General features: G+C 44.3%; 1 pseudogene; it reads right to left on the bottom strand.

The window, feature by feature from the left end:
- Positions 1-1906: 1906 nt before the first annotated feature.
- Positions 1907-4377, bottom strand: LOC129550044 (disabled homolog 2 pseudogene; annotated as a pseudogene).
- Positions 4378-18625: the final 14248 nt, after the last annotated feature.

Raw genomic sequence — 18625 nt, 5'->3', positions numbered from 1 at the left:
AAGAGATAGAGACTACTATGTATAAAATCAATAAGCCATAAGGATATATTATACAGCACAAAAAATATAGCCTTTATTTGTACTACTTTTAAATGGAGTATAAAAATATTGAATCACTGTTTTGTATATCCAAAACTATTATAGTATTATAGATAAACTGTACTTCAACTTAAAAATTGTTGATAGCTATCTACAAAAACAATGAGGAATAAAAAATAAGTGAAATAAAGATGGGAAATTTTTAAAAATAGACGATTCTGTCAAATACTGGATTTAGATGAGAATTTTAAGAATCACATAAAGTAGCTTAACTCTTTTGCTTTCCAAGAACTTATTAGTCAAGACAAGCCAATTAATCTACCTAATACTAAACCTTGGAGAAGGAAATGGCAACCCACTCCAGTGTTCTTGCCTGGAGAATCCCAGGGACGGGGGAGCCTGGTGGGCTGCTGTCTATGGGGTCGCACAGAGTTGGACCCTACTGAGACGACTTAGCAGCAGCAGCAGCAATACTAAACCTTACCTAGTTAAGGGCACTAAGCACATTTTGTCACCAAGTTTTTTCAGGATGACTTTGGTTGGCACAGGTTTCTTTAACTTTTACCTCTCTTGTCACTAATTGTAGCTATGTCAGGAACAACATTATTCTGGAAATACCATGTGGTACAACAGGTCCTAAGACCACATTACCGAGGGTTTTCTTTTTTTCTTTTAGTTTCATTAAAAACTTTATCAAACTCTCCCTCTGCCTTTTTAAAACAAGGGTTTTCTTTTTAAATGAGCAACTTAAAAAAGAGTTGTGCTGTACTTCATCTTGTCAATGTGAAATTCTCATGGAGAAAAAGTTACTTGTGAAGCTGTTAGCCCCAAAGCCTTCTATTCTCCCCTTAAAGTGTGCCTGTCTTGCATTATTAAGAATTTGGGAACTGCAAAGTGAAGAGATTACCATGTTGAAGGAGCTGGGAAGTGACCCATTTGGAGCAGTTCATCTGGGCAGGTGGAAGGGGCAGTGTGATGTTCTGTTAAGGTGATCAGGGAGTGCTCCATCTCAGATGAATTCTTCCAGGAGGCCCAGACCATCAGTTAAGTTTCTTCTGGGGAATCGTGGTTTAGCCCTCACCTTGAGAGAATGTTCATGGTAACAGGTCTGTTTGTAATATCTGTAAGGCCTGAATCAAGAGTCCACATATCATAGAATATATAATGGAATATTACTCAGTCGTAAAAAATGACAATGCCATTTCAGCAGCATGGAAGGATGTAGAGATTAGCACATTAAGTGAAGATACAGCACAGAAAGACAAATATCATATGATATCACTTATGAGTAGAGTCTAAACTGTGATGCACATGAACTTCTTGACAAAACAGAAATAGTCTCAGAGAAAACAGATATAAGGTTACCAGAGGGGAAAGGGATGGGGGAGTAATTATGAATTTGGTATTAACAGGTATACACTACTATATATAAAATCGATAAACAAGGTCCTCCTGTATAGTAGAGGGAGCTATATTCAATATTTGTAATAGCCTAATAATCTGAGAGCATGTATGTAGGTGTGTGTTATATATATTATATGTTTATATATAATAAATATAATGTTTATTATATACAATATACATATATCTAACTGAATCCCTTGGTTATGCCCCTGGAACTAACACAGCATGAAACAACTATTCTTCAATTAAAACACACCCAGCTTTTTTTTTTGGATTTCAAAATTTATTCAAAACAGTATGATCTGAGGGGTTGTGGTGGCTGCATTGCCCGACCAGAGGATACATGGGTCACATGGGTTTCAGAAGGTTCTAGGGTCACAATAGACAAGGGTCCAAGTAGGAAAACTACTTCGCTTACATTTGGCTAGTGAGTTTAGGTTCTTAACTTATTTAAAGCCATAAATTCAGTTTAGTGAAACAGAAAGTAGAAGGTATTCTACAAGTGGGAGAGGCAGCAAGAAATAAGGCAACTGATAATATGTCAAAGCTAGAACAAGGGCAAAGGTTAGGACTTGTCTGCCAATTAGCTTTGTCCTTGACTACCAAGGCCAACCTCTTTGTTTCTCCGGACAGTCAGCATGCCAAGTTCAGAAGTTAGGCAAAAGGATTTCCAAATGGATCTCTATATATATCGGATGATGTGGGTTGAAGAGAAGCCATAGAGGCTGGTGATGAGTGGAAAGAATCTTTAGAGACGGGGTTCTCAAATGCATTGTCAGCAGATTTGGTAACTGGCAGGGCACTATGTCGGGGAGCTGGCTTTGGTAGATCATTGATCTTTCTCAACAGTTGATTAGCGTCCAGGTCATCATGGTCTGCATTCTCCTGAGGAATGCCAACTTTGCTGTTTAAATAATTGGAGAAGGCACTCAAAGTCCCAGAGGAGTTCTGTTCTCCCTTCCTTGTTGGCACAGTAGGTGGCTGCTGCAGTTGGAAGTCCTTAAACATTTGTTTCACTTCCTTGACTTCTCTGTCCCCAAGAGGGTCCAAGGCAATGAAGATGGGGACATCCTTTGGAGGGCCAGTTCTGGGAGGTGGTTGAGGAGGAGTGACCAGGAGAGAGGAGAGCATAGAAGGGGGCTGGGTGGACACAGCAGGAGCTGGAAAAACATTGCTCTGAAAAGGATTCCCCAGAGGGCTGTTTGCTGACCATGTAAGTGTTATGGATGCTGATGTACCCCAAGCTAGAGGGGGTGGAGAGGAAACTGAGACTGCGGGCTGGTTCCAACCCAGAACACTTGGGCTTGTGGTAAAGACGATTAGCTGACTGAATCCTGAAGGCTGACCAGCCATCAAGGTGCCTGGAACCATTGAAGGGGACTGACTGAAGACTAAAGGTGCTGGGCTCCATGGCCCTGCCTGAGCAGATAGAACTGGCACACCACCTAGACCCGGGAGGGGCCCCAGTGGGGCAGGAGCACTTGTTTTGAAGAGATCCAGAGGGTTGGTCTGTAGGGTTGCAGGTTGTCCTGTAGACTGTCCTGGAGGTTCTGAGATGGGATGAGCAAAGATGTCTGCTGCAAGTAAGTCTTTTGCTGGAGACTTAGCAGTCCTGCCTCTTCCGGGTTTGGTACTTTGTGGAGGTGGCGTAATGGCTATGGAGTCATGTGGTGAGGACTGGACAGAGCTTTCCAAGTCCTGCTTTACGCCATTCAGGACGGGCAGTCCTTTGGGAGGGCTTCCCACAAAAGGATTCAGGGAAGATTTGATATGGAAGCTGTTCTGTTCTCTTTCAGATACCTCATTGTGAGTTCTCACTGCTGGCTGTGTTTGCATACTGGATAAGGGCCACGGGTCTGCCTGAGCTTCCTGTTTGCCAGTCCGGTAAGAGATCTGGTCAGATTGCTGACCAAAGTAATCAACATCCCCATTCAGGGGCCCATTACTCAGAGGGGTAGACGAGCTACTCAAATTCTCTTTCTTCTGATCTGGAGATGTGAGAGAATCAGACGAAGAGGGTGTCGATTGGTCTGGCTGTGCAAAAGGATCATCACGGAAAGGATCAGGATTAGGGGTGGGAAAGAAGTTGAGATTGGCAGAAAAGCATTTTCAGGCAAGAAAGATGCCTGAGGCTTTGGAAGAGAGCAGGAGGTGATGCCGTTTGTTAAGAACAGATTTTCTTGTGAAGAATTCTGATTGGTGTTGATTTCAGAGTTTAGATCCACTAACAGCATATCTTCGCTTTCTTTTGGACTACTTAGGTCAGGAGGTGTAGACATGTCCCCAAACAAATCCATCTGGTCAACACCCAATTTCAGTTTGCAAGGTGGGTCATCAAGATTCATTAGGGCATCACTCCCATTCTCTACTGTTTTGTTGGCTTCTTCCATCTTTTTCTTTTCTTCTTCCTTTTTCTTTGTATCATAGATAACTTGGAAAAGATCTTTCAGATCAATGACTAACGGCTCAACCTGTTGCCCTGTTTTTCTGGCAAAAAACTGGTGTTGGCCTTCTCCTGCACACACATAACCAAATGCTCGGTTGTCTATCACATCACGGACAATGAAAGAAATCTTATTTACTGGATGTTCATGTTCTATTACCCCAGTTTTCTCATCAATGATTTTTATTCCAGAAAGAGAAATATTGACCCAGATCCTTTGCTTGTGTTGTCCCTGAGACCGAGCAGCTGCCGCCATTCCCTTTAGTTTCATCATAGAATCTTGACTCATTTTATCCCCTCTTGCATCTGGCACATCATCAGTGCCAGTTAGCTTGGCCTAGTATTTCACACCATCAGCTTTGAATCTTTCCAAAAGACGCTCATCTGTCTTTTTCGGTGCCTTTCTTCTTTTCTTTCTTGGATGGTGCTTTTGGTGCAGCCTGTTGGTCAGGCTGACCATTAGTTGAGCTTGTTTCTACTTCGTTAGACATGGCAAGAAGGCAGACAGCCACCTCCAGCACCAACAGACTCTTAGTGACAGCAGGCAATCCCTGATGGAGTCATCTCAAGCAAACATAACCTGCTACAGACACAGTCTAGCTAGCGCCTCTGCAATGAGAGCATGACTCCTCTGTGCCCGAGCCTCCTGGCTGCCGCTGCACCCAGTTTTTGATAGGAAAAAAAGAGTCCACATATAATTGATACAAATATTTGAAGTTTAAGTCAATTTAAAACACCATTACACAAAATGCCCATCTTTATAACTGCTTAAAAATGAATAACTGAGCTCACTGCCTTGAGTAACATGATAATGCATGTCCCTATAGTTAGACTAAGAAGAAAGGAAATAACTAAATATGTAATAAATCATTATCTGTGAAAAAATTGTCAAGTTTAGATGTCAAATCTAATTTATTTTATACATCTGAAGATTCAAAATTCAGCCTGAATGCTCCTCATTGTTAATTATTTAAGAAATGCAAATCAAAATTTCAATGAGGTATCACCTCAAACTGGACAGAATGGCCATCATTTAAAACTCGTCAAATAACAAGTGTTGTGGTTGTGTGTTGAAGGTGTGAAGAAAAGGGAACCCTCCTGCACTGTTGGTTGGACTGTAAATTGGTGCCGCCACTGTAGAGAAGAGTATGGCGGTTCCTCAGAAAAACTAAAAATAGTTGCACTATGATCCAGCAATCCACTTCTAGCCGTACATCCAAACAAAGCCATAATTTGAAAAGATACATTTAGTATTCTAAAAGAATTTGTGCATACCAGCTGCAGATCTGACAGGAAACCTTTACTCTTACAGCTGAGATATCACATTTAATTTCACATGTTGTCTGCTATATTTAGACTCTTGGTTCATACTCCATGTAAGCACATAGTGTCATAATCAAATCCAAATTGAATGTTAGCTTTATTTTTCAGATGTGGTTTTCCTCCAGCAGCGTAGGAGCATTCCCTTTTCTCCAGGTCCTATTTCCCTGATATAGAGTCAATTCCTAGGCAGGTTGATAAGAAGTCTGGGATCCTCAAGGAGGAGATAGGGGTCTGGAGTTCTCAAGGAGGAGAGAAGGGCAAATGTTGTTTACTTTAAGTCCAGAGCTGATGATTGCACAACAAAACAACTCATCTCGCTCAAGGATATGTTTTTCCTTAAACTCTATGAATGATTATATAACAACAATGTATCCTGCTTGAGGAAGTGTTTCTCCTTCTTGAGAACTTTCTAACTAATCCTGTCATCTTAAAATGTATATTACGGGAGTGGGTCTGGTAAGACCTTTCTATTGTTAGTTCTAATCGGAAATCCAACCAGTTCATTCTAAAGGAGATCAATCCTGGGTGTTCATTGGAGGGACTGATGCTAAAGCTGAAACTCCAATACTTTGGCCACCTCATGCCAAGAGTTGACTCACTGGAAAAGACTCTGATGCTGGGAGGGATTGGGGGCGGGAGGAGAAGGGGACGACAGAGAGTGAGATGGCTGGATGGCATCAGCGACTCGATGGACATGAGTTTGAGTGAACTCTGGGAGTTGGTGATGGACAGGGAGGCCTGGCGTGCTGTGATTCATGGGGTCCCAAAGAGTCAGACACGACTGAGCGATTGAACTGAACTGAATCCCATTATCTTAAAATGTAAATTGTGGGAGTTCAGTTCAGTTGCTCAGTCATGTCTGACTCTTTGCGACACCATGGACTGTAGCACGCCAGGCCTCCCTGTCCATCACCAACTCCCAGAGTTTACCCCAGCTCATGTCCATTGAGTCGGTGATACCATCCAACCATCTCATCCTCTGTCGTCCCCTTCTCCTCCCGCCCTCAATCTTTACCAGCATCAGGGTCTTTTCCGATGAGTCAACTCTTCACATGAAGTGGCCAAAGTATTGGAGTTTCAGGTTCAACATCAGCCCTTCCAATGAACACCCAGGATTGATCTCCTTTAGAATGGACTGGTTGGATCTCCTTGCAGTCCAAGGGACTCTCAAGAGTCTTCTCCAACACCACAGTTCAAAAAATCAACTCTTCTGCACTCAGCTTTCTTTATAGTCCAACTCTCACATCCATACATGACCATTGGAATAACAATAGCCTTGACTAGACGGACCTTTGCTGGCAAAGTAATGTCTCTCATTTTTAATATGCTGTCTAGGTTGGAAATTGTGGGAGTGAGTCTGGTAATTTCTTTACAACCTTGAGACATTCTTTTGATTTACTGTAATAACCAATTGAAAAAGTATATAACTTCCTTGAGAAGACTAGCAAGGGGGGCAATCTCCATCCCCCTTCTGATGTCTATGTCAGAAGCTTTCTCTGTCCCTTTTTATACTTTAATAAAACTCTGCTACACAAAAGCTCTTGAGTGATCAAGCCTGGCCCCTGGTCCCAAAGTTAAATCTTTGGAGATCACGAATCCGATATCATTCACCATAAGCTATCATCTTGGGGGCTCGTGAGGATCTTCAGGACAAGGTAAGAACACTCAGAGCTCTAGCCTCTCTGTTTTCTCAGTATACACATTTTCTGTTTAACTTTACTACCTCTACGGTGTGCTCGTGTGAGTAAATGACATGCCCTGCATGAAGCAAACAATGAGCCCTGCTCTGCGGTTTCATGGTGCCTCATAATGACTGAGTTCAGTTCAGTTCAGTTGCTCAGTCGTGTCCGACTCTTTGTGACCCCATGAATCACAGCACGCCAGGCCTCCCTGTCCATCACCAACTCCCAGAGTTCACTCAAACTCATGTCCATCGAGTCGGTGATGCCATCCAGCCATCTCATTCTCTGTTGTCCCCTTCTCCTCCCGCCCCCAATCCCTCTCAGCATCAGAGTCTTTTCCAGTGAGTCAACTCTTCGCATGAGGTGGCCAAAGTATTGCAGTTTCAGCTTTAGCGTCAGTCTTTCCAATGAACACCCAGGATTGATCTCCTTTAGAATGGGACTGGTTGGATCTCCTTGCAGTCCAAGGGACTCTCAAGAGTCTTCTCCAACACCACGGTTCAAAAACATCAATTCTTTGGCAATCAGCTTTCTTCACAGTCCAACTCTCACATCCATACATGACCACTGGAAAAACCATAGCCTTGACTAGATGGACCTTTGTTGGCAAAGTAATGTCTCTGCTTTTTAATATGCTATCTAGGTTGGTCATAACTTTCCTTCCAAGGAGTAAGCGTCTTTTAATTTCATGGCTGCAATCAACATCCGCAGTGTTTTTGGAGCCCCCAAAAATAAAGTTTGCCACTGTTTCCACTGTTCCCCCATCTATTTCCCATGAAGTGATGGGACTGGATGCCATGATCTTAGTTTTCTGAATGTTGAGCTTTAAGCCAACTTTTTCACTCTCCTCTTTCACTTTCATCAAGAGGCTTTTGAGTTCCTCTTCACTTTCTGCCATAAGGGTGGTGTCATCTGCATATCTGAGGTTATTGATATTTCTCCCAGCAGTCTTGATTCCAGCTTGTGCTTCTTCCAGCCCAGTGTTTCCTCATGATGTACTCTGCATATAAGTTAAATAAGCAGAGGTTAAATAAACAACCTTGACGTACTCCTTTTCCTATTTGGAACCAGTCTGTTGCTCCATGTCTAGTTCTAACTGTTGCTTCCTGACCTACATACAGGTTTCTCAAGAGGCAGGTCAGGTGGTCTGGTATTCCCATCTCTTTCAGAATTTTCCACAGTTGATTGTGATCCACACAGTCAAAGGCTTTGGCATAGTCAATAAAGCAGAAATAGATGTTTGTCTGGAGCTCTCTTGCTTTTTCCATGATCCAGCAGATGTTGTCAATTTGATCTCTGGTTCCTCTGCCTTTTCTAAAACCAGCTTCAACATCTGGAAGTTCATGATTCATGTATTACTAAAGCCTGGCTTGGAGAATTTGAACATGACTTTACCAGTGTGTGAGATGAGTGCAATTGTGTGGTAGTTTGAGCATTCTTTGGCATTGCCTTTCTTTGGGATTGGAATGAAAACTGACCTTTTCCAGTCCTGTGGTCACTGCTGAGTTTTCCAAATTTGCTGGCATATTGAACACAGCACTTTCACAGCATCATCTTTCAGGATTTGAAATAGCTCAACTGGAATTCCATCACCTCCACTAGCTTTGTTTGTAGTGATGCTTTCTAAGGTCCACTTGACTTCACATTCCAAGATGTCTGGCTCTAGGTGAGTGATCACACCATCGTGATTATCTTGGTCGTGAAGATCTTTTTTGTTCAGTTCTTCTGTGTATTCTTGCCACCTCCTCTTAATATCTTCTGCTTCTGTTAGGTCCATAGCATTTCTGTCCTTTATCGAACCCATCTTTGCATGAAATATTCCCTTGGTATCTCTAATTTTCTTGAGATCTCTAGTCTTTCCTATTGTTTTCCTCTATTTCTTTGCACTAATCTCTGAGGAAGGCTTATCTCTCCTTGTTATTCTTTGGAACTCTGCATTCAGATGCTTATATCTTTCCTTTTCTCCCTTGCTTTTTGCTTCTCTTCTTTTCACAGCTATTTGTAAGGCCTCCTCAGACAGCTATTTTGCTTTTTTGCATTTCTTTTCCATGGGGATGGTCTTGATCCCTGTCTCCTGTACAATGTCATGAACCTCCGTCCATAGTTCATCAGGCACTCTGTCTATCAGATCTAGTCCCTTAAATCTATTTCTCACTTCCACTGTATAAATTATAAAGGATTTGATTTAGGTCATATCTGAATGACCTAAATGGTTTTCCCATTTAGTGGTTTTCCCTACTTTCTTCAATTTAAGTCTGAATTTGGCAATAAGGAGTTCATGATCTGAGCCACAGTCAGCTCTGGTCTTGTTTTTGCTAACTGTATACAGCTTCTCCATCTTTAGCTGCAAAGAATATAATCAGTCTGATTTCTGTGTTGGCCATCTGGTGATGTCCATGTGTAGAGTCTTCTCTTCGTTTTATAGGGTAAATTTATTACCCAATCTGGGAATCAGTTCATCTGGATGCATTGATGCTAGAATCTGTGCCAGTTTTGTTGGAATTTGTCTGGGTCTTCTGTGTTTGGCATTATACAGCTGATGAAAGTGGGAAAACTCTCATCTATCCCAAAGGTAAGATCTATGGGGTGCACATCAGATATGTTAAGATCAGGAGAACAAAGTCCCTGAATGGCTCAAAATTAAACAATCTGGCTTCATAGACACAGACCAGCTGAGGATCTGCCTGGACGCCTCATAGTCACCCATGAGCTGAGTGTCAACATACAGACCTCTAGTTAGACACTGGCTGAGCATCTGCCCAGGTGCCTCACAGACAACAAGAGCTGAGCATCAGACTAGAGGCCTCAAACTCACAAACTGAGCATCTGCTTAGAGGTCTCACAGACAACATGAGGTGAGAGTCAGTCTTCAGGTTTGTAGTTAGACAGGAGCTGAGTGTCTGCCTACAGGTCTCATAGACATACAGGAGATGAGTGTCTGCCTGGAGGCCTCAAAGATAAACACAAGCTGAGCATCTGACAAGAGGCCTGTATATAGACAAAGTCTAAGCATCTGCCTAGAGGCTACATAGACTCACATGAGCTGAGCGTGTGCCTAGAGAACTCATAGACACACAGGAGGTTTATCATCTGACTAGAGGCCTCACCAGAGAAGGCAATGGCACCCCACTCCAGTACTCTTGCCTGGAAAATCCCATGGACGGAGGAGCCTGGTGGGCTTCCATCTATAGGGTCGCACAGAGTTGGACATGACTGATGCAACTTAGCAGCAGCAGCAGCAGCAGCAGAGTCCTCATAGACTCTTGTGCTCAGAGTCTGACCAGAGGCCTCATAGACAAACAATAGGTGAGTGTCAGCATAGAAGTCTCAGAGATACACACGGGTTGAGCATTATTTTCAGATCTCTAGATAAACACGAGCTAAGTGTCAGCCTATAGACTTCATAGACACACACGACCTGAGCATTAGTTTAGAGATCTAATAGTCACAGTGAAGTTGAGCGTCAGTGAGAGGCCACTGTAGAGACACAGGCTGAGAATCTGCCTAGAGGTTTATAGACACACATGAGCTCAGCATCTGCCTAGAGGCCTTGTAGATACATAAGACCTGAGGGTCTGCTTAGAGGTGTCATAGACACACACGAGCTGAGTGCATGGCCAAAGGCTTCATGGACAAGAGCTGAACACACACAGCTTGAGTGTCTGCCTAGCTACACTGAGCCAGTGCATGGCCAGAGGCCTCATAAGACACATAGGAGTTGAGCGTCTGCCTAGAGGCCTCATAGATACACGTGAGCTGAGGATATGCCTATAGACCTCATAGACACATGAACTGAGCATCTGCCTAGAGTCCTCAGAGACACACACAAGCTGAGCATCTGCCTAGACCTCATAGACACACAGGAGCTGAGCATCTGCTGAGAGGCTTCTTAGGAGCTGAACATCTGCCCAGAAGCCTCAGAGACACACAGGAGCTGAGCATCTGCCTCAAGGCCTCGTGGACATGCTGAGCTGGACGTATGCTAGAGGCCTCAGCAGACAACAGCCCTCAGGAAAGGTCTTGCAGCAGGTATTGCGGGAATTCCAAACACAACTGACTTTTAAGAAGCCAATTTCAAAGGTCAATTTTCCTCACACCCTTTAAGGAAAGAAAAAAAAAAAAAAGGAAAGAACCCAAATGGCCACAGGACACGATGCTCAGGATCCTGAATCATTACAGGAGCAGTGCCTATCAAAATGACAACAAGAAATCAAACCCTGTCTGACAGAATGGCCATCCCAACTGTCTGCAAACAGTGCATGGAGGAGAGAGCCGGGAGGTGATGGACACTCCCTTCATGTTCCCTGTGAACTCACATGGGCAACAGCCCCTTGAAGGGACGGCCTCAAGGACAGCCACAGGGCAGAGCAAAACATGTCAAGAGAGCTAAACCTAGATGTAAGGTTGAAACGGCCCAATGATGTTAAACAAAAAAACCCAAACGCCAAATAGATAATGTAACAGGCTTTAATGGCTGTGCACCCCCGGGTGGAACCCCAAGACCTAACAGAGCGAGGTCAGGAAGTCCGCACTGAACAAAAGCAGAGAGCGACTTATACAGCCTCTCAGTAAGGAGCAGCGCAATTCTGCCCAAAAAAGGTGAGGCCCGGAGTGGCGGTCTCTCATAGGTCAGTTAGCTGGGGGGCAAGACTGGGTTGGTTGCCCGATCTGCTCAAGGTTGTGCTGACACAGCGGAATAGTTCTTGCTGTTTCTGGGCAGAATGCTGTTTCTGGACAGGTTAGGAGGGGGAGGTTAGGAGAGGGTTAATCTCTACCAGGAACCAATACCTCAAGGACATTCCAGCAGTGGGGGAGGGAATGAGAGAATAGAGCACAATAGTCAGCCTTTTTCCGCCAGTGGGAAGAAGAAAAGGGGGCAAGGGAAGAGGCCAAAATGGCCACTGAGGTCCGACCTTACACTCGGATTCTAATACACACACCTCGGCCTATATTACAAAAAGCCACCATTGAATATGATACACACACCCAACGTTCACTGCAGTGGTTCCTTCAATTGCCAAGACACAGACCCAAGAATAGGTCCACTGACAGATGAAATCTTAAAGTCATGTGGTACATATATACAAAGGGCTATTACTCAGACTTGAAACCCCACTTCTGAAATTCTGAAATTAGGCCAACAGTCCCAACAAGGATGGGCCTTGGAGAAAAACACACTTAAGAAAAGTTAGCAACAGAGAATAGCAGACGATGTCCCTGAGGGTAAAACTGAAAGAATGAGCTACAGAGGAAGTAACTTAAAATGGAAGAAGAAGCTCTCAATTGCAAACACAAACTAAGAGTTAAAAAAAAAAAAAAAAACACCCCACAAAAACCAGGAAAGGGCCAGGATTGAATTGGGAGGTTGGTATTAATGAATAGAAAGAAATCTGTATCTGTGGTAGATAATCCACAAGGACTATTTCCTCCTCCTTTCCTTCCATCCTTCCTTCCTTTCACACAGGCACTGAAATCTGTATACCTAACCTACCTGCAGAAATCTGTGTCTGTATGAGCTAATCCACAAGGATTATATCCTGCCTGCCTGCCTTGCTTGCTTGCTTCCTTCTGAGAGGGTTACAGGCAGGAAGGCTAGGTTCCCCAAACTGAGGAAATAGGCTGCAAGTGTCAGACGTTTTTAATCTCTTAGGTGGCAGGAGGAAACAAACTACAAGTGTCGGACTGTTTTTTTCCCCCCGGCTCTACAAAATTAAAAGGTTTCTTTGAAAATTCTATGTTGCCATGATGACACCTGGTTCCACCTGAACTTAACTTTTCTCAAACCTTAAGCTAACCAATGCCTTTTTCTTATGGAAATGTTTTTCTTAAGCTGTGTTAATGAAACTATGTATTTGCTCAGAAAACTGTCTTTCATTAAGATTCACATCAGTTTTATGGCCCGGGATGACTCACCTTGTGCCAATGTTATCTCAAAATGCATGTTGTGGGTGAGGGGCCTGGTGCCACTCTCTGAGTTTTGAGACATTTCCTTTCTTTAATTAGCAGCTAGCTAATAGGTATATAACTTCTTGCTAAAAACTAGCAGGGTGGTACTGTTTCTGCCCCCTTCTGATGTCTGTGTCAGATGCTTTCTCTGTCTCTTTTATACTTTAATAAAACTTTATCACACAAAAGCTCTGAGTGATCAAGACTCATCTCTGGCCCCAGATTGAATTCCTCTCCTCCGGAGGCCAAGAATCCCAGCGTCATTCATGGCTTATTGTGGCAACCTTTCACTTCCATGCACATATACACAGAAGTATTTGTCTCTAACATAGACATAGAAATCTATCACTGGAATAATCTACAAGGACTACTTCCTTGGTTCCTTGCACATGTAAAAAAAAATATGTATCTCTAATAAATACTCTACAGGGACCTGAAGATCAGAATAGAGAACTTTACTGAACCTTGTTCAATAAACTCTATGGCAGAAAAATCAAACACTACACATATGCTGAATATATCTGTCATAACTGAATCAGTTCATTGTACACGGAGGACAAGCACAAAACTGCAAATTGACTAGACTTCAACATAGCATCAGCATGAGACTAAGGAAAGGAAAGTAATGCCTATTTTATTCCCTGCCTCCTGCAAGACTTGGGCTGTTATCCTGAGTGGACTTGAGTCCCAGAGCTGGACTGGGGATGGGTAGAGATAGCATAGCAGTGTGCCCATCATGGATACTCCTCTTAAACCTGTACAGTTTGGTTTGTCCTGTCTTAGACCAGAATCCCTAGTGAACCCAAATCCTACTGGCCCAACCCTCTGAGAAACACAGAAAATCACCCAGATCCCTGGTCTCCTGGTGCTGGGGTTCCCAGCTCAAGACTCCTTCCTGAGAGTGCAGCCTCCTAGGCACCTCAGCAGGGGGCAGTGCCCCAGGTAGGCATGAGGCTAGAGGGGAGGGGTGAAGCTTCAGGGGGGAAGAAGTGAGATAGACGGGCTTGGGTGTTTGCTCAGGCACGTTCTACTCTAATTCACAGCCCAGGAAGTCTCCTTTCTCTAAGGCTCTGGTTGCAGGTAGAACCAGAGTTGAGCATGACGAAGTGCTGCCGCCTTGTGGACGTATCCTGTAACAACAACTTGCCCACCAGTACTGACTGGCACCTCCAATTCAAAAGGCCTGTGGGGTTGCTAATGACAGTTGCCCTCAGGAAAGCTCCTGGGGCAGGTATTGTAGAAATGAATTCCAAACACAACTGACTTTCAAGAAGCTAATTTCAAACATCAACTTTTCTTGCACCCTTTTAGGAAAGGATAAAAAAAGTAAAACCCAAATGCCTACAGGACAAGATGAGGACACGAGCTGAGAGCCTTTCTAGAAGCCTCATGGTCACAGATGAGGCGAGTGTCTGCCTTGAGGCCTCACAGACACACACGAATTGAGCAAGAGCATTGAGGCCTCTAGATAAACACAAGCTGAGCATCTTCCTAGAGGCCTTTAGTCAATCACGAACTGAGCATCTGCCTAGAGGCCTTTCAGTTCAGTTCAGTCGCTCAGTCGTGTCCGACTCTCTGCGACCCCATGAATCACAGCACGCCAGGCCTCCCTGTCCATCACCAACTCCCGGAGTTCACTCAAACTCATGTCCACAGAGTCGGTGATGTCATCCATCCATCTCATTCTCTGTCGTCCCCTTCTCCCGTCCCCAACCTTTCCCAGCATCAGAGCCTTTTCCAGTGAGTCAACTCATCTCATGAGGTGGCCAAAGTATTGCAGTTTCAGCTTAGACGGACCCGAATTGAGCATCTGCCTAGAAGCCTCATAGTCAAACATGCGGTCGGCATTTGCTTAGAGGTCCCATAACAAGAGATATGCTGTTTGTGTGTGTCATAGTTGAATCAGGTGGTGGTACACTAACCTGAAGCAAAAAACTCGAGATTAAAGAAGAGTGAAAGAAAGAAAAGGAATGCCTATTTTCTTCCCTCCAAACTCCTGACTTGGGCTGCTAATCCATCCCTGGAGCCTGAGTAGGCTTGGGTTCCATGGCTAGACTAGATGGGGACAAGACAGCCAGACAGGGTGTCCTTAATTGACCTCCCTTTTGAACCCATACTGTCTGAATTGGTTGGCTGGGAACAAAGTCCCCACGGCACCCAAAAGACGGTGGCTCAGTCCTCTGACCTCCGGGACCGTGGAAAATTCACCTCACTGCTTGATCTCCTCATGGTGGGGTCCCCAGTTCTAGCCTTCTTCCTGAGATGCAGCCTCCTAGGCACCTCAGCAGGGTGCTGTGGCCCAGGTGGGGAGGTGTCTAAAGGGGAGGGTGGAGCTTTAGGGGGAAGAAGTAGTGAGACACAAGCCCTTGAGTGTTTGCTCAGACACTTTCCACTATAATTCACAGCCCAGGAAGCCAGTTTTTCCTAAGGATCTCTCTACTCCAGGAACAACAGCTGAGCATGAAGAAATGCTGCTGTCGTGTGGACATTTCCTATAAATACAACTTGACCAGCAGTGCCTAATTGCAAGTCCAGTTCGCAAGACCGAGGGGGCTTTTAATGAGACCTGCCCTCAGGAAATGTCCTATGGTGGGTACTGCAGAAAGATTTCCAAACACATTCAAACTTTCAAGAAGTCAACTGGAACATGTAAATTTCCTCAAATCCTTTATGGAAAAGAAGAAAAAAAAAACCCAAATGGCCACAGAACAAGATGTTCAGCATCATAATTATTACAGGAGGAATGACAATCAGAACAAAAACAAGAAATCAAATCCCACCAGTCAGAATGGATATCCTCAAAGGTCTACAAACAGTAAAAGCAGGAGAGAGCCAGGACATGATTGAATCCCAGTTACACGGTTGGTGGGGATGGACATTGCCATCACCTCTAGAGAAGACAGCCTCAGCATGCCAGAAGAGAAACATTGAAGAGAGCAAAGCCTAGTATCTGACATCCACCCCTGGGCCTATATCCCCGAGAAAACCATCATTCAAAAAGACACATGCACCCCGACATTCACAGTTGAATTCCTTACTGTAGCCAAGACACAGAACCACAAAGTCTCCTCTGACAGAATAAAGCTTATTGCAGGTGTGGTTCATAAATACATTTGTATTAGTCAGACGCATGAAAGCAGCACTAAAATTATGAAATTATGGACCACAAGGATGGACCTTGGAGGATCATATACTAACTGTATTCAGCCAGGCAGGAAGAGAATAGCATATGATGTTCCTTCTAGGCAAATAAAGTGATATATACAAACTCTGATGCTGGGAGGGATTGGAGGCAGGAGGAGAAGGAGACGACAGAGAATGAGATGGCTGGATGGCATCACCGACTCAATGGACATGAGTTTGAGTGAACTCCGGGAGTTGGTGATGGACAGGGAGGCCTGGCGTGCTGTGATTCATGGGGTCGCAAAGAGTCGGACACGACTGAGCAACTGAACTGAACTGATACAAACTAAATTACAACACAGAAGAGACTCTGAAAATTTAAAGAGAAACAAGGAATTACCAAAAAAAAAAAGACTAGCCAGGGATGAATTATGAATTAAGGACTGATGTATACACAGAAATCTGCATCTGTAAGAGATATTTCACAAAGGTTATCTCCCTCCTTCCCTTCCCTCTACCTTCCTCCCACATATACACTTAAATCTGTATCTCTAACATATACACCAAAACCGTATCTGTAATAGATGATTCACAGTGAATATCTCCTTCCTTCCTTCCATATATACACAAATTTGTACCTGATGAGACGGTTGGATGGCATCACCAACTTAATGGGCATGAGATTGAGCAAGCTCCGGGAGACGGTGAAGGACAGGGAAGCCTGGCATGCTGCAGTCCATGGGGTCACAAAGTCAGACATGACTGAGCGACTGAACAACAGCAATAGAAAATTCAAAGGACTGTCTCCTTTCCACTTCCTTCCACATCTACAAAAACTCTGTTTCTCTAATAGATACTAGGGGTTCCTTGGTGGCTCAAAGGTTAATAATATGATGGCAATGTGGGAGCCTGCATTCAACTCCTGGATCCAAAAGATCTTCCGAAGGGAATGGCTACCCACTCCAGTTTTCATGCCTGGAGAATCCATGGAACGAGGAACCCAGAGGGTTACAGTCCTTGGTGTCACATACAGTCAGAATGGATACTTCAGATGGATATAATATACAGCACAGGGAGCGTGCTCAACCTTGTTCAATAATCTTTATGGCAAAAAATTGAAAAAGAACAGATATACTGTATGTATGTGTCATAACTGAATCAGGAGCCTATATACTGACAATAAGCACATAACTGCAAAACAAATATAGGTCAGCATTGTATCGGCATGAGATTAAAGAACAGAGAAGACTATTGCCTATTGTGTCCCCTCTGATCTCCCTGACTTGGGCAGCTTTCCAATCCCTGGAACCTGACCAGGCTTGGGTCCCATGACTAAACTGGAGAGGGGTGAGACAGTCAGGGTGGGTGCCCTTAATTGAGCCCGCTCTTAAACCTGACTCTCTGGTTTGCTCTGGCTGGGACCATAGACCCTCGTGCACCCAAAGGATGGTGGCCTGACCCTCTGGCCACAAGGACCTTGGAAAAGCCACCTAGCCTCCAGGTCTGCTGGTTCTGGGGTCCCCAGCTGAAATCTCTTTCCAGAGTGTAGCCTCCTAGGCACCTAAGCAGAAAGCAGTGTCCCAGGTTGGGATGAGTCTGAAAGGAAGGGTGAAGCCTTAAGGGGAAGAAGCAGTGAGACACAAGGCCTTGGGTGTTTCTCAGGCACATCCCACTCTTATTCACAGCCCAGGAAGCCGACTTTCCTGAAATCTCAGTTTGCCTGAAGAACCAGAGTTGGACTGGGGGCTTCCCTGGTAGCTCAGCTGGTAAAGAATCTGCCTGCAATGCAGGAGACCCCTGTTTGATTCCCGGGTCAGGAAGATCCTCTGGAGAAGGGAAAGGCTACCCACTCCAGTATTCTTGGGCTTCCCTGGTGGCTCAGCTGGTAAAGATTCCTCCTGCAATGCAGGAGGCCTGGGTTCGATTCCTGGTTTGAGCTAATCCCCTGGAGGAGGGCATGGCAATCCACTCCAGTATTTTTGCCTGAAGAATCCCCATGGAAAGGTAGCCTGGAGGGCTACAGTCCATGAGGTTGCAAAGAGTGGGACACGACTGAGGGACTCAGCACCAAGTTGTACATGAAGTAGTGCTGCTACCTCGTGGACATTTCCTGTAACTACAGCTTAAACACCTTGCTTACTGGCACCTCCAATCACAAGGACTGTGAGGTTGCTAATGACAACTGCCCTCAGGAAAGGTCCTTGGGTAGTTATTGCTGAAATAAAGTCCAAACACAACTGACTTTCAAGAAGCCAACTGCAACAGGTACATTTTCTTCTCACACTTTAAGGAAAAATAAAGAAGATAAACAATCCCCAAAAGGACACAGGACGAGATGCTCAGCATCCCTAATTATTACATGAGGAATACCAATCAAAATAACAACAAGAAAGCTAATCACACTAGTCAGAATGGTCATACTAAGAAGTATACAAATAAATGCAGTAGTGGGCTGGCGAGAGATGTAACACCCCCTGCTCCCTGCCTGACTCTGTCGGTGGGATTGACATTGGCAACAGCCACTGAAAGGACAGCCTCCCCATGCAAGGAAAAAACTTGCAAAGGAGTCAAGCCTAGGATCTGACATACCCACACCTGGTCACATATCCCATGAAAAACATGATTCCAAAAGACACATGCTCCCCAACGTTCACTGCAGCACTAC

This window comes from Moschus berezovskii, chromosome 21 (assembly GCF_049115385.1).
Source record: "Moschus berezovskii isolate FMDL1 chromosome 21, NW_MosBer_1.0, whole genome shotgun sequence".
NCBI classification, from domain to species: Eukaryota; Metazoa; Chordata; class Mammalia; order Artiodactyla; family Moschidae; genus Moschus; species Moschus berezovskii.
This window is presented reverse-complemented; position numbering and strand designations above follow the sequence as displayed.